This window comes from Conger conger, chromosome 4 (genome assembly GCF_963514075.1).
Source record: "Conger conger chromosome 4, fConCon1.1, whole genome shotgun sequence".
Taxonomy (NCBI): domain Eukaryota; kingdom Metazoa; phylum Chordata; class Actinopteri; order Anguilliformes; family Congridae; genus Conger; species Conger conger.
In genome coordinates, this window is record NC_083763.1 from 5,231,362 (window position 1) to 5,254,572 (window position 23,211).

At 46.6% G+C, this 23,211-nt stretch overlaps 1 protein-coding gene across 1 annotated transcript in view; it reads left to right on the top strand.

The window, feature by feature from the left end:
- Positions 1-8,128: 8,128 nt before the first annotated feature.
- fam163ab (family with sequence similarity 163 member Ab) overlaps positions 8,129-23,211 on the top strand; it is an 18,850-nt gene continuing 3,767 nt past the window's right edge. Inside the window, exon 1 of the mRNA XM_061240806.1 lies at positions 8,129-8,185. The gene's annotated coding sequence lies outside the window, so the exon portion shown is untranslated. The remainder of the gene's footprint in view (positions 8,186-23,211) is intronic.

The following is a 23,211-nucleotide window of genomic DNA, read 5'->3' on the forward strand; positions in this document are numbered from 1 at the left end:
CCAAAGCCACCTCACTGCCCCCATCCCTGCACACACACACACACACACACACACACACACACACTGAGACATCTGCTTCAGAGAGCACCACAGAAATATTAAATTATGGAAACGGGCTGTAATTTACCGTCCCACATTCAGCGCTGACTTCCACCTCTGACGCGGATGATCTCTCCAGCAGGAAGTGTGTGTGTGTGTTTCTGGCTTGAGCTCTGACATTCTCACGGCGTGTCTGATGCCCAGTTAGGGGAGTAATGGAGCATTTGCCAGTCCCAGCAGATGCTTATCTGAAAACAATGCACGTAACCGGATGTAAAAAAATAAATAATAATAATAAACCAACAACCAACAACAGACTGAAACATTGAGCTCTGGAATACAGAGACAATATAGTTTGGAGACTGGATTTTAGAGTTGTGCTGACATAGTGTATTTATATAAACTCAAATATGCAAAGGTTGGAAATTTACATTTATGTTTGTTTTGTTTAGTTTTTTTTGTCGCTTTTTTTTTGAAGACTCTTTTATTCTTTTATTTTCATTAGAGGTTGGGGCATAGTCTGTAAAACGAGAGCGAAACGCTGAAATCTAAGTTGCACGCTTTCCCGTCAGTCCTCCGCTCCCTGTAAGGGATATTTCCCCTGAATGTGCAGAGAAGGAGAGGTCAAAAGGAACAGCGTATTGATCCCGATTCTGCCCTGCGGACTAAATATAAAAACCTGTCATCATATGATCCCCCTGGCCCATCCGCAGGGTGGGAAGGCCACTCCCATTGTTTGTGCGATCAGATCTTTTCAATCACACCTACAGCTCTATTGACTGGTGTTTATGTCGAGTAGAGTTCTCCCTTTGTTTAGTTTGTCTCTCTTATGTCCAGCAATGTAAATACATTTTGATAACCGGCCCGTTGTCAGTAAGCGGTTGTTTGAAAATATTAAAGTGCAAAGGAAAATGGGATGACATTAGCTGTGTTTAGAAGAGTCCCTGAGCAAGACGCCTAACCTCCAGTAGCTTCTGACGAGCTGGTTGGTTCCTTCCACGGCAGTCTATTGCTGTAGGTGTGTGACTGTTTGAATGGGTGAATGAGGGGCATTATTTGTAACGCGCTGAATAAACGCAGTCCACAAAACGGCAATGGTCAGAGGCCTTCCCAACATACATTCATTCTGAGCGTAAATAAGATCGTATGAAAAAGCTGCCGTTGTAAACGTAACTGACTTCTAAAAGCCGGAGCTGTTTGTTTGTGTTTGCCGGTTGCCTAACCGACTTTATGGGGGAGCTTGTTAATTGCACGGTCGAGCGGTTTGGAGGATAATTGGTTTTCTAAATTGGCTGTTGTACTGCGGGTATCCGTGTACAAACTCACACCCGAAGAGTGTGGTCTGCAGGAAGAACTGGCACAAGTCTCCAATCAGACACTCTCAGCATGTCTTCCTGCTCGCCCGCCATGTTTATACCTGTTGTGTTGGCGTTGGGCCCTCAAGGGCCAGGTACGTATCAGCGTACTTGCATGCTTTTTGAGTATACAAGTTGTATACACAATACGATAATATATACTTCATTGAATCCTGTGGGGTAATTTGTCCTCTGACCCGTCCTGGTTACAGCTACAGTGCGGCACCCAGGGACCAACTCCAGTTCTGAGGCCAGTGCCTTGGTCAAAGACAACGGCAGGAGTACACTGAACCTGACATGCGTGTCTTTGAGTGTGGGAGGAAACCGGAGTACCTGGAGGAAACCCACATCAGCACGGGGATTTGGACCCAGAACCCAGAACCACCGTGCTGCCAAATAGTCCTCTGTACTCTGAAAGGCCCACTGCAACAAAAAAGTGTTTTTACAAGTGCTTTTAATCTCATTTTTTCTCTCAAGTAGAAAATTTTAGCTTGTTTCAAGTTACTGTTTCCTTGACAAATTATTCCATTACCAAATCTAGAAATGAATCAAAACTGTCTCACCTCACTGGGTAATACCAATTTCTGTCTTGTGTGGCGAAAACGTAAAAGAAAAAAGTCTCAATATAAGTGCGAAAATACTTCTTGAAACGCATGACTTATTGAACTTTTCTCTTCGTTTTTGCCGTGCCCGAGTTGCACAGTCACACCGCCGGGGCGCGGTGAATATGCGCATGCTAAATGAAGGGCTTTGTGCTTAACGATGCCACTGGAGCTCGCTGTCCTGGAATCCCCCCGTCGAGCACGGACCGCACTGATCTGCGGGGACAGGTCTCCTGGTGCCCCATGTGCGTGTGGCTGAAGACGGGGGGCGGGGGGGGGGGGGGGGGGGGGCCTCCCTGGAGCCCGGGGCCACGGACACCTTGGCGGCAGGCTTTGTCACTGAACGTTAAGGGGCTGACGACACCCTCCCTCCCTCCCTCCATCCCTCCCTCTGGCGGGCCGCTCTGCCTTAAACACGGCTGATGTGATCGTTCTGGCACATGCATGCAGGCGCCCCGGCCCCACACACACTCACAGAATTAAAGTGACGGGGGAGGAAACATTTCTGCTCTTCGAGGATCACATTTTCCCAGGTGTACCCTGAACGTACAGTACTGTTCTCTTTGGGTGCAAATTAATATGTTTTCCAGACAAAAAAAGGTACAAGTTAATTATATATCGCTGGCTAAGGGGGGGGGGTGATTTGATGTACCTATATGGTACCGCCCCAGTGACAGCCTGCATTTGTGCCTTTTCAGACACTTTCCGTACCTTTATTTCTGAGAGTGTGGTGTGTGTGTGTACCCCTCCCCCACAGGCATGTAGGTGTACATGCATTGTGCATTTTCATTAATGATCACACAGACGCTCTTCCACATGCAAAGAGTCCCCATCACGTCGCAGTCGCCCTGTGCTGTGAGAGTTTGAGAATTAGATGTGTGCCTGTGTGTGTGTGTGTATGTGTGTGTGTGTGTGTGTGTGTGTGTGTGTGTGTGTGTTCTGCTGTGTTCCACTGCTCCTGGTGCTATAATTCCATTTTTATTATCCAGATCCCTGGCAGAGGCAGTAATGAACACAGAGAATTTGAGAATTTGATGGTGTGTATGTGTGTGTGTATGTGTGTGTATGTGTGCATCTGAGTGCAGTCGATCTCCAGAAAAGGCTGCTCTCTAAGATTTAATATTCAATTTCAGAGGAGAAATAAAAGAATATACTGTATTGCATAGTCCATAAGTATTTGGACAGGGACACAATATTTCGCTGCTTTGGTTCTGTGATCCAGTTACATCCATATTGGGTGATCTGTGTCAGAATAACAGCCGTTTTTATACGAGGCCCATATATGGTGTAAAAATTAGGACTACGGTGTGCATCCACAGTGCTGCAATTCCTATGCAGATAATCTGATATGGAAGTAAACTTACCCTTGAATTAGATATATCTGTGGTTTCATTTCAAATCCAATGTGCTGAAGTCCAGAGCCAAAATAACAACATTTACATCACTGGCCGAATACTTATTGACCGCAAAGCCTCTAATTCTGAATGCTGATTATAGGCTTTATTACATAGCCTGTATATTATAGGGGCAGCCTATGGTCAAGTGGCTAAGGTGCTTCCCTGGAAGGTTGGTGGTTCAAGCCCCACAGTAACCACAATATGGTCAGTGGGGTTGATTCGTCTAATCAACTCTATGTCGCTTTGGATAAAAGCGTCACCTAAATGACTGTAACGTAACGATTATTTACATTGAACTGTGGACTATTTCCGTGGGCTGCTGTGGCTGTTTTGGCCACAGAGTGACAGTAGACTGACCTCACTCTGGCCTGGGTGATGCTTGCTGAAGAAGAGGAGGGGGGGAGAGGAAGGGCAGGGGCAGTTAAGTCCAGGCCTCCTCCGCAGAATTTATGGCTGCCTGAATTAACGTAGGCCACGACGGGTCTCCGGAGGCAGCGCGGAGCGACGCTGTTCTCGGGATGATTGTGGTTCCAGCGCTGCGGTGGAGGGGCTCTCCGGTAACATGAATGTGTGGGGAGTGGAGAGAGGGGCGGGGGGGACTAAACCACACGCTGCTCAAATTACAATGGCGGGAACCGTTCCAACAACTCCTCGGTTTACCTCATGGAATTAAATCGACGTTGAGAGAGCGGAGAGCCGATCGATATTTGTCTGGGTTCGAAAGGCACTTGTAATGAGTAAATGAGTAAAGATTTTTTCTTTTTTTTAATCTTTCACATGAACAGTTAGATACATCGCCGGTCTGAAACGTGTTTTTCGTGGGCTACTGTAAAGCTTGAGTGACAGGTAGCGTTTCACTTGTCCAATTTTATTTATCTTTGTGTTCATTCAACCCCAAGATGGGAAAAAGTGCCTCGGCAGCGCGCTCGCGGCCGTTTTCAATCAGGTCTGTCATGTTTAAAGTCGAATTAATGTGCAGCGGCACCAGAGAAATGAAAACTCCATCAGTTTTATTTATGGGGACGCAAGTAATGTGTATGCAGAAATTCCGACAGCGGTTACAAAAAACCTCTAGGTCACGGTTGCGTGATTTTTTTTTTTAAAGCGACCGCGCACAATTCGCGAGTGGGAACCGCACTCGCGGCTCGACGCAGATCTAAAACGCCCCGGGTTTTTGCAGCTGCTCTGCCCTTTCATGCGGATTGCCGTCAGGGCCCGGAGATTTCATGCTTCAGGAGCGTTTGCCAACAGGAAATTAGGTTCATGTTATATAGCCCGCTTTTTCAACCCCCCCCCCCCTAGACACATCTGTGTATCGGCGTGAGAAGAACCCACTGAGATTTGGAACACAATCCTGAAACCAATCTCGGCGCGTGTTGTAATGACAGCGTTCTTTGCTGCGTGCCAGGGCGAGCCGAATAGATTGGTGTGCAGAATGTCGTGGATGGTGTTCAGGATGCGTGTGTTCGGCAGGTTAGCTGTTGAGCAGAAATGCTTCCTGATGCTTTAACGTTACGGTGATGCAATGCCTAGTGGTGATGTCATAATCTGGAGCTTCTACCTGCGGCTTAGATTAGGAAGGCTGCACCTTAACTAACCTCCTTTTCCGTTCAATTAAAATAAGAGAAGATTTAAACACAAAGGAACTAATACATGATGTATTTAAAGCAGATGTGTTGCCTAAAAGCACAAAGTTCCACTTAGGTAAATACAAGCCATTTCAAATGAATCATTTCATTTGCCTGTTTTATGTAGTAAACCATTTATTTTCATCAAATGTGTAAAAGAATGAGCCTTATTTTAAAATGTTTAAGAAAAAAAATTAAAATAATAGTAGTTTAGCCGGAATGAGATATAGCGATTTCGGAGAGGATTTATCTAGTGTATCTGGGGATAAATAATGCAGTGGGACTTTTGTCCAAGTCTATGACCGAGCGAATAAGGAGAAATGATAAGTATCAGATAAGAGGACACTGCTCCACAGGAAATTATATTAGCCCTGATCTGCCTGACACAGACCAGGATGAGGCCGGTTGCCATAGAGACATTGTCCTCGATGCCGTCGGTTGCCCCAGACTCTGTGGTGAGGTGCGAAGAATATAACCCAACCCTGTCTCCAAAACGGCGATATATCGCAGGGTTTTTCCCCTAAAATGTAAGTTCCAGGAAATTGAAGGGCAACCCGTTCCTCCTGTATGTCAATAGGTGCTCCTTCTCATTAATGAAGAAGAGAAATATTCAAACTGAATATCGTTTGAATAGTATGTGATGGAAAAACTCCCAACACAGTGTTCTCAGTCTGCTCCGCGAGGTCACTGTTCAAATGGCCCGAACTTCGGGACGGCGTCTTAACTAAGCGTTTTAAAAACGGGGGTATGATTTCCAAGCCTGCTTGATCATTTTCACAAATCAATAATCTTCCCCAGAAATATCTGCGCTCCGGGAGTCGATGGCATTCCTCGGCCAGGCAGTGCTGGTTTCACAGTGCCTGAGAAACTGAAATTAAACCCCTCTCTTCCTCTTCCATCTTCCTTCCCCCCCCGTGCTTAATCTACAACCCCTTCCACATTGCCAGCATCGAAAAGAGATAACACTTCGTTTTAGTGTCGCCGAAATCCCTGGATAAATGTGTAATATCTGAGTGATATTAAAATGTGACATTGCGTTGCATGAGACTTGCTGAGGGCAAATGAAAATAGTGGCGGACAGGGGGCCGGGGACCGGGGCTCGATTCCCGGTCCTGCCAAAAAGCCAAGCTTGGCCGGCTCACGTGGAGCAGCATAATTGGCTCGCTGCTCCAGGGGGAGGGACTTGGCAGGGCTAGTAGATCGCCGCACAAAAAGCACCTCCGGGCGCCTCGGAATCACGGTTACCAGCATGTGGCGAGACGCCTTGAAGAAGGCGTGTCGCTCTCGTAGGGCCGCCGAGGGACGGGGTGTGGGCGGTGTATCTATACTAGCTCTAATTGAATTAGACGGGGTAAAATTGGCTTCCAAATTGGGAGAAAAAAGGGGGGGAAATCCGAAAAAAAAGAAAACAGTGGCAATGTGTGTAGTGTAGATTTACCCCCATCTCCCTGCATGCGTGCTCCCTGTGGCATCTCAGATGTATGACCTGATATGTTGATGTGTGTGCGCGTGTGATTGATTTTTCTATGGCGAACACAATCAGCGCAGAGATGGCTAAGGTCCTTGACCGGGACCTGGAAGGTTGCTGATAGGTTTCAGTGTAGCCACAATAAGATCAGTGCAGCTGTTGGGCCCTTGAGCAAGGCCCTTAACCCCACATTGATTGATTGATTGATTGATTGATTGGCCCCCGTTTAGTCTACTCAACTGTCAGTTGCTTTGAACAAAAGCGTCAACGAAATAACTGTAAACGAACTGGGTACCAGTGATTTGGGTCTCATTTGAGTACACTTTCAGCAGTAGCTAGCTCATAAATTCACTTATTACTCTTGCAAAGGCGGTACCTTGGACAGCTCCGTTCCCCCCTTAAAAACAATCAATTTCCAATAATAAATACTAACACTAATCACGTTACTAATTGACTATTACGAATCCTGACACTCAGTCATTTTAATAATAACTGTTATATTATTTTTTATGCAAAGCATAATGGTCACCATGATAGTTATATTTATCTTCACGGTGAGAATTCATTTTCCTTCAGACAGTGCGGCAAGAGTACAGGCTGAAGTACAATCGCCTACAGAATCCGAGCTTTGCGCCGTAGTAGCGCCGCGATCTGTCGCCATCCGTTGAGTGTATAGCACGAAGCATGTCCAACTGTATGGTAGCCTATATTGAATTGTACAGTCCCCGAGTACACCAGAGACAGCTGTTGCATAACCCGATTACTGACCATCGAAGCGACGCCTCCCAGTTTCGCTCTCCATAGCCTCGTTGTTCTACAAACAGGGCAGTGCCGTCCCAAACCAAGGAAGAGAACCCAGCCCGAATTTTATACACAGCCGGACGTCTTTTCCCACTGCTTGTCACTTTCTTGCGGTTTACTTTTCTCTTCTATTTAAAAAAAAAAAAAAAAATCTTCTGCTAACTGGATTTTCATTTTCTTTTGGGGATCTTTCAATTTAAAGATGACCAAAACGAATTAGCAGCTGGATGTGATGGACGGCGAGAAATAGGACGTTCAGTTGTGCATTCCTTCTTTGTATTTTCAACCAATATGGTAGCCTAATTTAATCGTAGTAGACCATTGATATATATATATATATACATATATTGTCTATAATTCTCTTCTCTTGGATAATACATGATATAGACTTTTTTATTTTTTATTTTACATGCATCTCTCTGATTTCTGCAGACCGCGACGACATTTATTTCGCAAAAAAAAAAATTGCTTCTGTGGGTTTACACTCTGACCTCTATTGAACACACAATCCATCACCCCACTGTTGCATTTTTCCCCGGGGAACGGGCAGCGCGCGCGCGGCGTACTCGCTGGATGTGTTTTGGAGCCGCAATCAGTGTTGGAGCCGTTACCCCTCCGTCTTTCACAGAAAAATGCAATGTTAATTCATTGCGCCTCTGTCGCAGTTGCACTTGAGAAGAGGGGAGTGAGCTATCGGGAAGTGAGGAAAACTACAATGTAGCGTTCTAATTACTCGACTGATAAGTTGTTTTGCGTGATCTGGGAAACAATTAAACGGAGCACGTCATCGTTGCTACAGAATATAGCCTGATAAAGACTATTAACATCATCTGGAAGCGCTCTTTGGGAGACTATCCGTTCTGTTTCAACTCTTCGTGAAATCGTGTTTGAAAAGGTAAGGTTCCTTCTGGGGGCTTAGGACGGGTCTGTAACTGTGTAATTGCCTTTAAAAACGTTCGATTTTCGTCGATGAAAAAAACCCCAAACTGTTTCAACAGCGTGTCTGTGCGAAATCGGTGACTCTTTTACGGATTTACAATAGCATATGGCAGCGGTCTTGTAATTAAGGTCTAACATTGTATGGTTCAGCAGCCGAACTATTTTGACATGAAATGTGTCTTTCACGGAGATCGGGCTAATTGCGCACGGGACACATGTTACTGGAGCTCGCCAACACACGGTGCAGAATTCTGGCACACGGAGAGCAGTAGCGAACCGTTCCGTTCTGCTTTATAATTTCTCATTTCCGTATGTAATCAAATCACACCATTAAGCGATTGAATTTAATATAGGCCTAATTAAATTCGCGTATAAAAAAGGAGCTCTCTTCCCCGTCTTCAATCTGTAGTTGTTGTTTATTTTATTTTAAATGTGGTATGGGACCATTCAGACACACACACACACACACACACACACACACACACACACACACACATTATGACATAAATAATCCATAAAGCAATACTGCGTGGAAGCGTATGGCTGGTATAACCGATGACCATTCCGAGCAACTCCGTGAAGCGGATACAGGAGAGGAGACTTATGGAGTGATAAAGTCTCTTGAGGTCCGTGTCTCTCCATCACTCCATCTCCTCCTGATTCCCCCATCTCCAGTTGAAGCAGTGCTATAGCCTAGAGTGCCGTGATTTCCCAAGGGGCTCCAACAGCGTTGCCTTTGGTTGGCTGGACGGACGTATGGATGAGGCATCAGAAAGCCTGATCATTAAATAAAGACGCGATGGTGCGGGTTTTAGTGGTGGGTGCGAGTGGGTTCCTGGTGGGAGAAGCGCTGCGCTGTCTACGGTTTGTGTTGTGTTTGATGTGTTTTCTTGCAGGGATTGTGCACTGAATCTGTGAATCCAGCCGTGGGAATTGCTTCGTAGTGCTAGAGTAGCCTTCCACTATGAGTCCACTGTTTTTAAAACACAGACGCTTTCTACACGTGTGGGAACCGACGTATGCTACGACCGGCCTGGTGTGTTATGAGGCAGCCTGTATATTCTCTCACTGCTCACATTTTCAATCTGTTTTCATTTGAGAGAAAGCAGTCTACATTTGTTTTGTTTTTGTTTTCTCCAAATACATCACACGGTTTTTCATAATTATAGTTGGCCTATATCACGTCAGAGCACATTTCTATAAGGTTGACGCTGAACTGCTTCCATGTTCCTATTGGTCTACGGATGGACCATGCTGATTTGCTTTCAAACCTTTTGATCAACCTTTGTTTTATCTGACCTTATAAGTATTTTTCCATGTGACTACACCATGTGACTGGGATATTCCATAATCAATATTTGTTTCATTTCAGTGATGGAATATACAACACCTTGACTTGGTTTCATTGCAGAGGGACATGGTTTATCCCTGGATCTCTCCCAGATGTCCATCATTAGCACCATTGTCTTCTGGGAAGGGAACAGGGCCTGTTGCAGATATTGGCAGGGGGCTATAGTATGCTACACACTTAAAGGGTTCTTCTGATTCCACAGATTAACCCTTTTTAGTTCCCAAAGTGGTTGTGTGATGAGCTAAAAAACAGACAAGTGTTTTGGCTAGACTTATCAGACAGCATGGTGCCCACCCCTGAGCTTAATTGTCCAATTTTAATTAAACTAACAGAGTCCAACTGGGCGGCAGGGATGGTGCAGTGGGTAGCACTGCCGCCTCACAGCAAGGAGGTCCTGGGTTCGAATCCCCGTCGGCCGGGGCCTCTCTGTGCGGAGTTTGCATGTTCTCCCCGTGTTTGCGTGGGTTTCCTCCTGGGTACTCCGGTTTCCTCCCACAGTCCAAAGACATGCAGGTTAGGCTGATTGGAAAATCTAAATTGCCCATGGGTATGAGTGTATGAGTGTGTGAGTGAATGGTGTGTGTGCCCTGCGATGGACTGGCGACCTGTCCAGGGTGTATTCCTGCCTTTCGCCCAATGTATGCTGGGGTAGGCTCCAGCCCCCCTGCGACCCTGTTCAGGATAAGCGGGTTAAGATAATGGATGGATGGATGGATGGAGTCCAACTGGGGCTATATGAATTCTCAAAGAGTTGACTTAACATTGAACACTCTACTGTGTCTCCGGTTTGTGCATTTATTAAACTTTAGGTGCAGATTTCTTACAGACTTTTGTGACTATCAAGCTACTCTTAAAGTCGTATGTTTTGTGATAGTTTAGGGTATGCCTTTGATAGTTGTTCAGGTGAGTGTGGACAACAAGGGGAGGCCTTGTCTGTGATTCAGATCAGACCGTTATCTATGGAATTTTATGTCAGCCATTTTGTGAATGCACTCTTCCTGTTGTCATGATCGTCCAGGAAAAAGTCTTACATTTACATTCAAAATTTAGCTTAGCTGGATACATTTTCCAGGAGGGTTGTGATATCCCTGCGTATCCAAACGCTGTTGTTTTGTACAGTAATTGATCTGACTGTCCAGTATTTGAAGGATCCAAGGTTTCCATCATTTCAGCGTAAGAAACTTATGATTTGGAAAAGCATATACAAATAATAGTCATAAATTCACCATGGTCTTTGTAAAACCATTAATTGTCTCATTTATCAGTTTATTTTATTCATAACAACTCCGGTTCATATTATGCACAGTATGAAACCATTTTTAACAACATACTCAACGTTCGTTCCTGTGGATTTTTATGCATACACAGTCACTTACTGTATTCACAGTTCTGGGAAGAATGCAGTTTCTGTCGTCACTATTTTAAAGGTCGATACCGGATATTCCTTGAGAAATGATTTAATGAAATCCTGTAAAATATTTGCAACTTGAACGAAGGGCTTGATTGATGGCTTAATTGACATCTGGATCAGGAGCATTAGCATCGCGGCGCGGAGAGCTAGCTCTTCGTCCGGAAAGGGTGTTTACCGCCGAGCAGGGTCAGGGAGCTGAGAGGCCTCATTGTGCTCGCTGACCTTGCTGAGTGGGTGTTAATTACATTACAAAAGAGAGGTAGTCCGGTGGAACAAGAGAGCTAGATTAACACGGTTCGTTCGCTACGAGCACGCGAATTTGAATAGTTGTCGCGTGTCAGTAATGATGAGAAGGACTGACGTTAACGATCTGTGGCAATCTGTGGCTATTTACTTCCTTTGAAACCGTTTTAATTGACGGAAGAGAATGAGCTATTTTTCTTGCTTCCCCCTTTCGTTGGTTTTTTTCCGAGCCGTGCAGCTGTCCTGCCTGTCGATGTGTCTCCTCTCAGCACATGTAGAGATGAGTGCTTTCCCCCCCCCCCCCCCCCCCCCGAAGAAGATGGAAAAAACGGGAGGGGGTGGATAACCTGGACTACCTGGCTAAAATCGCCCGCTGATGGAAAAATATTGTTGCAGGAATGAGGCGTAAATAATTGAGAGGCCCACCTTTAAAGTTGTACGGCTCTCTCTCTCTCTCTCTCTCTCTCTCTCTCTCTCTCTCTCTCTCTCTCTCTCTCTCTCTCTCTCTCTCTCTCTCTCTCTCTCTCTCTCTCTCTCTCTCTCTCTCTCTCTCTCTCTCTCTCTCTCTCTCTCTCTCTCTCTCTCTCTCTCTCTCTCTCTCTCTCTCTCTCTCTCTCTCTCTCTCTCTCTCTCTCTCTCTCTCTCTGCGATTCGGAGTGCAAAGTCGACGGGCAGTTCCACGGAAGATTCATACGGTTATCCCGCGGTTGGAACCGCCAGAGTACGGCGTGTGATGATAACCCGGTCGCGGTGTGTCGGCCCGTTTATCGATGATCGAGTGACTCTGTAACCCCCGGGGCTGTAGTCCCTCACCGCCCAGGTTCTCCACAGGACCGAGCTCACCTTCCCGACTCCCCCTCGGCCCAGGGTGTTTATTTCTCTCTCCGTGGATCAGTAAAACAGGCCTGTTTTGGAATATGCGTCTTGGCAGGGTGCTGTTGTTTGTGCTCACCACACCATTAATAATAGAGAGGGGATGGGCTTTTCAAAACACATTACAGCGTGTTTAAGAGAAGTGTGGCTAAAGCTAGGGTTTCAGCGCTTTGGTGCCTCCGCTTCAATCATCTGTCTGTTTGGGCCAATTACTTTACTTTAGATCAATGATAATTGTATACAGTGTATAGGGAAAATAGCTGCATAACGAGTTTGCACTTGGTAGCACTCTATTAAGCACTTGTAGCACTCTATTAAGCACTGGTAGCACTCTATTAAGCACTGGTAGCACTGTATTAAGCACTGGTAGCACTCTATTAAGCACTGGTAGCACTCTATTAAGTACTTGAAGCACTCTATTAAGCACTGGTAGCACTCTATTAAGCACCTGTAGCACTCTATTAAGCACTGTTAGCACTCTATTAAGTACTTGTAGCACTCTATTAAGCACTGGTAGCACTCTATTAAGTACTTGTAGCACTCTATTAAGCACTGGTAGCACTGTATTAAGTATGAATGGAGCTGAGGTAATGATCTTCAGCACTGCCAGGCTACACATGATGGAGAGACGTTTCTGTAGGCCCTGATAGAACTCAATGGAGATGTAGAAATGTAGAAATTAGTAAGCAAAAGTAAAGCAAGGGAAGTTATTTCCTCCTGAAAATGAACACGACACAGCTCAGGGCACCAGTGTAAACCCAGAGATAATGCCTCTTTTTGAACAAGCCAGTTTATCAGGGATCTCGTGTTTTGGGGATTTGGGGGGATTTTCTCTGTTTGGACTCAGCAAGACTTTGATCAGGGTTTTTTTTTTTTGTTGAATAATACAAGTCCGTCACTCCAAGAGGCTCTTTTTCTGCCCTCGTACCATTACATTACATTAACGGCATTTGGCAGACGCTCTTATCCAGAACGACGTGCAGTTGATTAGACTAAGCAGGAGACCATCCTCCCCGGGAGCAACGCAGGGTTTAAGGGCCCTTGCTCAAGGGCCCGACGGCTGCGCGGATCTCATTGTGGATCGAACCAGCGACCTCGCGGGTCCCGGTCGCGTACCGTAACCGCTACGCTACAGGCGTGCCCCACAAGCGGTGATTACCGCTGGCGATTGCTGCCGCGGCCTTACGGGAGGGATCCAGATGTCCGGGTTTGCCTTTGCCGTAGCGTTAGCGTTTCCCTGCCCCGCCCTCCCTCCCTCCCTCCCTGCCTCCCTCCCTCCCTCCCTCCCTCTTCTTCTGCCACTTTGAATAAAGATGGCTGAATTAGGCAGCACCGCAGCGAGTGCTGAATAAGGGGCCGGTCAGCGGCGGAGCTGCTTTACTGCCTGACGTCCGGCGCTGTCTGTCGATTTGTCCTTGGAGCGCGCCGCGCGCGCGGAGGGGCCGTAAATCTGCCCCGCACACCCCCGCTGGAGCTTCTGGCCCCCGCTGGAGGGAGAGAGGGAGAGGGAGAGGGGATGAGAGAGGAGAGGGAGAGAGATGAGAGAGGGAGAGAGAGAGATGAGAGGGATAGGGAGTGGGAGGAGATGGCGAGGGAGAGAAAGAGATAGGAGATGAAGAGGGAGATGGAGAGGGAGAGGGGGTGAGAGGAGAGCGGGAGATAGGGAGAGAAAGAGGAGAGGGAGAGGAGAGAGGGAGAGAGAGGAGATGGAGAGAGGGAGAGAGGGATAGGAGATGAAGAGAGAGAGAGAGGGAGGAGTGGAGAGAGGAAGAGGGAGAGGAATGAAATGGAGAGGGAAGAGAGGGAGAGTGAGGAGATGGAGAGAGGGAGAGAGGGAGAGTGAGATGGAGAGGGAGAGAAAGGGGATAGGAGATGAAGAGGCAGATGAGAGAGTGGAGATGGAGAGTGAGAGGAGAGAGAGGGAGAGAGAGGCGATGAAGAAGAGATGGAGAGGGAGATGAAGAGGCCATTTCTGAGCAGAAAAATCAGCATACTGTACCGCCAAAAATGGGGTAGCATTGAGAATGAGAATAATTTCTGTCTTTTTCTCATAACAATGTGTACCTTTCTTTTGATGCGTTCTTAAGATGACCCAAAATGTGAAAAAAGAAACCAGTCATCTGTGAAAGTGAAACAGAGAAATACAGTATAAACAAACCATAGAATAATGTCTTAAATCTGTGACTCATCATCATGTGTGACTGGATATGTACAATATTTGGATATCGTTTCAAAATGAGCTTTGATGACGCTTTTCATTTCATGCTTCAATGCAACATAACCTGATGAGATTGCGTAAACATTTCTGAGGATACGACCGCTTGCACATTGCGTTCTTCCGTCAGCCGTGTTTCCGAGTTATGTGCGATTTTATTAGCAGTGATAGAAGTATACATTGGCCTGTAATCCTCCCCTGCAGTGCGTGCTACACAATCTCCTGCAGGTCAGTTCGGAGCGGAGCGGAGCGGAGCCGAGCGGGAACTGACTAACGCAGTCAGGCAGCATCGGGAGGAACACAAACAAACGGAGACCCAGCAGTGCGTCCCCGCGCTCCGGGGCTCTGCGGAGGCCTGTCTGCCGCCCCTCCCCGGGCTCCGACCGCGGCACGCGCCCCCCGGGCGCTGTCTCCTCCTGTTTGCTCAGAGTGCGCCCCCGCGTCGTAACTCACCCCCGCGCCGCTATAAAAAGGCAGCGCGAGCTCGCCGGGGCCAGGACTCATTACGGGGATTGCTCAAACGAGTAGGGGGAGGAGTTGTACTACTCCGGCGCCCCGTTGCCAAAAAAGCGCTCCCGTTTTCCTGGCCCCTCTGCGGTTCTGTTGTGCCGCGGCGCCGTTCGGGCGCTGACCCTGATTTCATGGGCAGCCTGCAGCCTAGTGGGCGAGGTGCTTGACTGGGATGTGGAAGGTTGTTTGGTTCAAGCCCCAGTGTAGCCGTGATAAGATCTGCTGTTGGGTCCTTGAGCAAGGCCCTTAACCCCACACGGTAGGCTAATCAACTGTAACAACACTGTACTTTCAACTGTAATTTAGCTTTGGATAAAAGCATCAGCTAAATGACAAATTAGTACTATAATTATACATTTTTATCTCTATCAATTATTAGTTAGTTGTGTACAGGGAAGAGTAGGCGGGCTGTGCGCTGGAGAAATGGCGGAGCTTCCATCAGATTGTCAGATCGAACGGCACGACGAGAACTCGCTCTTGCTTTTTCTGCGTCCGTGTCCATCCCCGAACTTGTCATCCCTCACATAACCCTGTGTTATCTCATAATGAGATCAGGCTTATGTGAATGCCTGCTCATTCTTCGAGCTGCTTATCTGTCAGACTGCATGAAATACGGCTTGACTCACCAGCAGAAGCCGCTCGCTTTGCTTCAAGCCTCTGTGCGTATGCAGGATGTGAGCCCTGCTGCTTTCCTGCTGGCCTGGTGTGCTGTCACACACAAACGCCTCTTGTATGATTTGGTACTATCCCGTAGCAAAAGTCCATTGTTAAATCTGGGGATTTCTCGAGTGGATTTCTCTTTTTTCCAGAATCTTGACGAGCTTCAAACTGTGACCCTTGATGTACTTTTTTGAGAGAGTGAAATGAAGCTGTCCCTGCTTTTGTCATGGCTGTATAGACGTATGACTTATGTGTATTGCATTACATGGCATTTGGCTGACGCTTTTATCCAAAGTGACTTACAGTTGATTAGACTAAGCAATCCTCCCCTGGAGCAATGCAGGGTTAAGGGCCTTGCTCAAGGGCCCAACAACTGTGCGGATCTTACTGTGGCTACACCAAGGATCGAACCACCGACCTTGCGGGTCCCAGTCATGTACCTTAACCACTCTGCTACAGGCCGCCCCATGTGTTTAGATGTGTGAATGTCTGTATGGACATATGAATGTCTGTATGGACGTATGAATGTGTGGATAAACGTATGAATGTGTGTACCACATAAACAAAAATAAATATTGGGGTTGCCGAAGCAGGGCCTACTGTAAGTCCTGATAACAGAATTACAAAAATGACATTAACTCTGTGACCATAAATCCGATTCTGGCTTCTTTTTCTCTCTCTCCCAAAGACAGTAATTTTTTTTCTAAATTCCCTGAACTGCGCGGCTTAAGCAGTGACTTACTTCGTGCCGGCAAGAAGATTTGTGAGAATTGGAATTAATAAATGGATTTCACTTTTGTACTGAGCAGTGACACACTGTAACTGATGCATTTGGGCCAGTTGCTGTGGAACATGTCCAACAAATGCCTAAAGCGGGATTAAGCAAAAGCCCTTGCAATCGCAATTTGCAAACGCAACACTAATGGTGCTACAGAGGAGACCAGTCTTTCAATAGTGGTTTTTTTTTTTATTCATTTTTTTTATTCATTTGGCACCCAACTTGGGGCTCTACGTACATTCAGTATCCAATTCCCACCCTAATTATGGAATTTCCGATTATCTGCAACCCCACTGTTGATTCAGGAGACTGTAGACATCTGTAGTTCGCCAGCTGTTTCTTTTCACACCGCAAGACTGCAAGTAAACTACAGAGTCAGAGGAAGAACTTTCACGTTTGCCTTTAGCGTGCAGTCTGCGGGTGCCCGATCGACCAGCAGGGGTCACTAGAGACGGGTGGTGAAATGTGGACCACTAGCCGACTGAATCCTCCAATACCGCGGTCGGCACAATCGCCAGTTCAACCTTACCGCTTTCAGACAGACAGACAGACAGTTCTGGTTCTGGCTCCGGTTCCGTTCTGTAGTCTCAGAACCATGGTGCTTTCTGATGAACCAGCCCGCATCCATACCAGTTTGAGCAGAACCAAAGTTCCACCGCCCTCTCTATCATCAGTGGAGGGCGTTGCTCAATGCCAAGGCAGGGGGAATATGACACGCCCTGATGATGTTTTGATTCTGGCTGAGAACCAAGTTTTCAGGTTCTGAACGAATACATTTTTCTGTCTGAATACGCCGGCCAGTTCAAAATTAGGTTCGGGAACCAGGAGCAGCACGGAGCCTTGTCGGTGTGAAAGGCCTACCTGTGGAGTTACCGGCCGCGGTCGCCAGCGACCCTGTGGCTCCGCCTCGCCTCGCTGCCCGGTGCCTTCACTGAATGAGCCAAACAGCAGTGCTTTCAAGAGTAGTTTTGACATTGGCTGTTTCTGTGGTTTTTGGTTAGATTCACCCACATCTGTGGCTTCCGACCATGGTCCGGGAGAGCTCCAGGGTCTGCTGGTTTTTGTTGTTACCCTGCACTTAATTTGTAGTTACTCTGCATAGTTAACTCGCCTCGCCTGGTTATGGTGAATGAAATAACCAGCAGACCCAGTCGCTCTCCGGGACCAGTGATAGAGACCACTGCCCCACATGCTGCTGTGGATGGAGAAATCAAACTGAGATGTACCCAGTCATTGCATATTAGACCGGGATTTTGCTAGTTTAAAACAATTCCAGAGCAGGATTACCGAGTTAGCCGGATAATTGCACTGAGTAAATCCTGCTGAGTAATCCTCCTTTGTGGAATAGACGATAGACCTTGTTATTGTTGCACCTGGACATTTCTACTATGATATGGCGTTGTCTGACAGACCAGGGCCAAGTAGCCTACATAATACATTCTATGCTTAGCTTGTCTGGTGTGAACCTGTTAAATACTCTCAAGCCCCACCTTCTGGTCCTCTTGGTTGGCTCAGTTGGACCAGGTAAGATCAGTAGAGCACAGAAACGTATTTGAAGTTTGTTGGCTGAAGTGTAACAAAAATCTTGAATAATATATTTTGGTGCAAAAAACTAAAGAAGAAGAATTTCAAATCAAAGATGCACTTTTCCTAGGAGACCGGCCTTAGTTAGTGTTCACTGCGTGACAGGCAAATGTCTTCATTCAGAGGCTAATGTTTTACTAATTCCCATTCCCTCCTGGTGTTTACAAAACGTACAAAACTGTTGAGGCGTAGAAATCTTTCTGTCAGCCCCTTGTGCCTCTCCCAGATGATCATGAATTGTAATTAATGTTTTTGCCCATTTGTTTACTTAACTCTAGATCTCTGGCTGTGACAATTTCTCCCAGTAGATACAAGCCTTGTATTCCGTTCTGTAAATACGGTTATTCATTTATGAAAAGATTTTTAGGATACAGAACTCAGCAGTAGCCAACAAGATGTCTGATTGGCTTCTTATTGCCTGCAGCTTAGTATTATTTGAACTTGCACTAAAGATCAAAATATAGAAATGTCAAAATAAGTCTCTTATAATCTATATGGAAACGTATGTTCATGTTCATCGAGTTAATCCAAATGGAAACCAATCTGAATGATACACATTCCACAAGGTAATAGCATATCATATAAATGATATGCTATAAAGCAGGTTTGGTTTAATGTGCAAATGAACTGAAAAATTAAGCACAAACAGAAAACTACTGAATGATTGTATACTTTCAGGAGATGACATAATGTGTTGATTGCTGGAAATACGAGGGCGATCTTGATAAAAATGATGAAGATGTACGTGTAAATTCAGCCGGAGGACAGGGGAGGTGTGGCAGCCTCGATAGAAACGGAGGGAAAGGAGGAGCTTACAGACGAGCGGTGTCTGCACCGAGCCCCAGACCGAAACGCGGACGTGCTTTTACGGCACGCAGACGGCTAATTCAATAACATTTCTAAGGTAATATCCTCCTTCCTGTGCTTGGAGCTTCACAAGTGACACCAGCACGATCAGACGGAAATGTGCAGTGCAGTAGGTTAGGGGTGATCAAACATTGGGATGACTGGATAGTATTTTAACCTTAATATCAAATTAATCCTGGTGTTCATGGCACCTATATTCTTCTAGTTTGTATGTGGTAGTGAATCCGGACATTGTACCGCAAATACATACAGTACTGTATTTTGATAGCCAGTCGTCTCTCTGAAGACCCAAGGATTTGCGGTCTATTGATGTGGTGCATCGTGGCACCTTTTGGTTTAAGCGGCCATTTTGATTAAGACCTGAAAGTGTTTGAAGGCACAGTGGTGGCAACTCTGTCATGAGCAACTGAAGCAGGAATTAACCCGAAACACAGTGAAGAAGAACGGGAGGCCATTGGTAGCACGACTAGCTGTCAGAAAGGTTATAAAGTTCAGGAATGTGTTGTCCACTTCAACTTCTTATTTGTTGAAATACCACTGATGCTGCACCTTTTAAAATGGCACATACATTAAATGGCTTTCGGGAAAGACTTATTCTGTTAACACCATTTCCCTCTGCTTGCAGATTTGGACTTATGTCTGTAAAACTGCAATTAGTCACAGTATCTTTCCCCTAATTGAAATTTTTTCCGATGATGGTAAAAATCGACAAAGTGAAGCAAACGGCTCATTTGCCGCACGGCTCGGGGGGAGAAAAAGGGTGAATGTGAGGGTGGAGAGAGGGATGAGTGTGAGAGGGAGAGGGAGGGAGAGAGAGGAGAGAGGGATGAGTGTGATAGAGGAGAGAGGAGAGAGATGGGATGAGTGAGAGAGGAGAGGAGAGAGGGATGAGTGTGAGAGAGGGAGAGAGAGATGAGTGAGAGAGGAGAGAGGGAGAGCGAGAGGAGAGAGGGATGAGTGTGATAGAGGAGAGAGGAGAGAGATGGGATAAGTGAGAGAGGAGAGGAGAGAGGGATGAGTGAGAGGAGAGGAGAGAGGGATGAGTGAGAGGAGAGGAGAGAGGGATGAGTGTAATAGAGGAGAGAGGACAGAGGGATGAGTGTGAGAGAGGAGAGACAAGGATGGGGAACAGAGGGTTGGGTAAATGTGAAAAACTGAACGGTGGAAGACAGGACATGGAGGAAGGGGGGGATGATGAATAAGAGATAAGGAAGAGAGGAGGAAAGGAGGGAAGACAGAAAAAGGCAGAGCACGGGTGTTGAGGGAGGAGAGCGATCAGGTCAGGGTTGGGGGGGGGGGGCGGCCCCCTCGCGTTGCCACGGAGACACAGATATACGAGCGTCAGTCTATCGATCTGCAGACTCATAGCTGTAATAGAGTGAACAGGATGATGGAGGGGGCCTGCTGCCCGTGGGGGGGGTGGGGGGGCGGTGGGGTGCTGACGGGGCCTACTGCACCACACCGCTCTGCCCTCCGCAGATCTGCTGAGCTCTCCACCAGGGACCCGACGTAACCGACCACATCCAGCCAGCCCCCCGGCGTCAGGCTGCCCGCGTGAAAACATTCCAGGGTTTCTCTCCCCACTGGGGAGTTTGTGCTATCTGCGGGGATCAGCGCTGGTGTTTCCCTGTCCGTGTCCCCTCCCTGCCGCTGTGTCTCTACTGGATTCAAAGCACAGTGTCTAATATTACATTTTGACCTGAAATCATTCAGTGTGACAGACATGCAGCAATAGAGGGAATCAGGAAGGGGGCAAATACTTCTTCACGGCACTGAATGCTTGAAGTGTAATTAAGGTTGATATCAGGTATGCACAGCGTACTATTATTTCACATGGGTGCAACCGCTATTAGCACATGTGTGGCACAACAGTACACCATCCTTTGTGTGAATCAAAGCTTGCAGCATATTATCATCTAAACCTTTTAAGAGACTTCCTCAATTTCCTTCAGTTTATCAAAGAGAAGAGTAGCTAAGAAAGATTAAATTGTAAATTACTTTGTGATTACTTCTCACAATGTTGTTGATAATGGTGATGAGTATTAATGGTTGCTTGATGTAGTTGTGGAATTGGTTCATTTAACATGGATATTATCAAAAATAATGACCGTAAAAGCAATTTATCATTATTATTTTTTGATGATAGGATAGTTGCTTCTGTGTGTTTGTTGCCGTAACAGCATAGGATGGCAGCAGGAGCTGGAAGTAAAGTAAAAACCAAAGAATAGCGATTTTTACTTCAGGGTTCAGGGTTTTACAGTGCAGTTATCCAGCTAATTTAGTAATCCTGCTTTGTTGAACGGTGCAGTTATCCAGCCAACTCAGTTATTTTGCTTTGTGGAACAGTGCAGTTATACAGCTAACTCAGTAACCCTGCTTTGTGGAACAGTGCAGTTATCCGACTAACTCAGTAGTCCTGTTTTGTGGAGCAGTGCAGTTATCCGACTAACTCAGTAATCCTGCTTTGTGGAACAGTGCAGTTATCCGACTAACTCAGTAGTCCTGTTTTGTGGAGCAGTGCAGTTATCCGACTAACTCAGTAATCCTGCTTTGTGGAACAGTGCAGTTATCCGGCTGATTCAGTAATCCTGCTTTGTTGAACAGAGCAGTTATCCTACTAACTCAGTAATCCTGTTTTGTGGAACAGTGCAGTTATGCGGCTGACTCAGTAATCCTGTTTTGTGGAACAGTGCAGTTATCCTACTAACTCAGTAATCCTGTTTTGTGGAACAGTGCAGTTATGCGGCTGACTCAGTAATCCTGTTTTGTGGAACAGTGCAGTTATCCAGCTAACTCAGTAATCCTGTTTTGTGGAACAGTGCAGTTATGCGGCTGACTCAGTAATCCTGTTTTGTGGAACAGTGCAGTTATCCAGCTAACTCAGTAATCCTGTTTTGTGGAACAGTGCAGTTATGCGGCTGACTCAGTAATCCTGTTTTGTGGAACAGTGCAGTTATCCAGCTCAATGACCCCTCACCATCCTCTGGCTCTTGTGAGCAGAATCTGAAGCGGGCTGTCGGTTCTCTGGAGCGTGGTGTGTCTGTGCGCTGGGCCGGGGAGCGGGAGGAGGGGTTGGGGGGAGGGGCAGGTGGGATGCCTTGTCCTGTACGTCGCCCCTCACCCACTCCCGAACACAAGCCAGGATGAGAACATCGCCCTGAGAAAGGCAAGAACTGTTTAAAATTGGATTAGACTTGTAATGGACTGGGTTATTACTGAGTCAGGGTGTGTTTAGGTAAGAGCGAGACGCCCCCGTATTTTTACCCTGGAAAGAACCGAAGTTCTGTGGCCATCTTTTTCAATCAGCTTCGTCGTCTGTAATTAAGGGTATTTTCCACTTCTAGGTAATTAAGATTTACCCCGTTTGGGATGTCGTCCGCGGTTTCATTGCAGATTTCCTTTGTCGACCAAATGAAAGTTACGCTGGAACATCTGGTTAGTGTCTTCCATCTGCAATGACTAGGCATGTGCCAATGCCTCAATGCATCATCGCTATCATGAACCAAACCGCCGAACATTGATGCCAGCAATGATGCTAACGTTGCTCTTTTAAAGCGGCACTGGAAACTCGGTGTTATGGATCTGGTGTTAGCTAGTATGCAGTGTGCTACAGATTAGAACCCTAGATGGACAGTAGGTAGTAATGTTGTTCCTGTGAGCTATGACATGGTATCCAAAGGCCCTCACTGCCATTAAGGTTTAATGACGCTGATGAAAAAGCTAGGTTTTGAAGCTGGTATCTGGTTGAGCAATTCGGACCAGCTCCCAGCTCGACATGGTTTAGCTGGTTGACCAACTCAAGCTATGTTTTGAATCATAGCTCACGCTATGCTTATCAGACAAACTGCCGGCACTAGCTAAGCTAGCATGCCCAGCTAAACCATCTTATGACCAGCCTGACCAGCTCAATTCTCAAGCTGGCATAGCTGGACGTTACAGCCGGGGACAGCCATTTTGTAAGTGGGTGATCATCACTGAAACTGGGGGGGGGGTTATCTGGAGGGGAAGTAGAGAGGAGAAGCTGACATGACTCGCCCCTGCGCCCAGACCCCCCCCCCCCTCCCCAGGCCCTTGGGTAGAGGAGGCCCCCCCCATACGCCCGCCCCCATCCCGTATCCCTGGTTTGCGGTCATTACCCTCCGGCTGTATAATTTCACTGTGGCAGGACGGACTCCTTAATCAAATTTCGGGTCAAACTCAATTCCGTCGGGTTGACCAGTGCAACACTCCCCCTGTCAGCACTCTGGCCAACACACACACTCTCAGAAATGAAGGTATGAGAAATGCCCAAAAGGGTACCAATGCATGTCGCTAGGGGCTGTACCCTATATCTATAGGTATATAAAATTGTACCCCAAGCCACCAATATATCTTTAATTTGTACCTTTTTTTTGTTTGGAAAACGTAATCCTTTGTACCCAAAGGGGTACATTGGGGCGACATTGGTTCTGGTGGTAAGAGCAGTTGTCTGGCAGTCGGAGGGTTGCCGG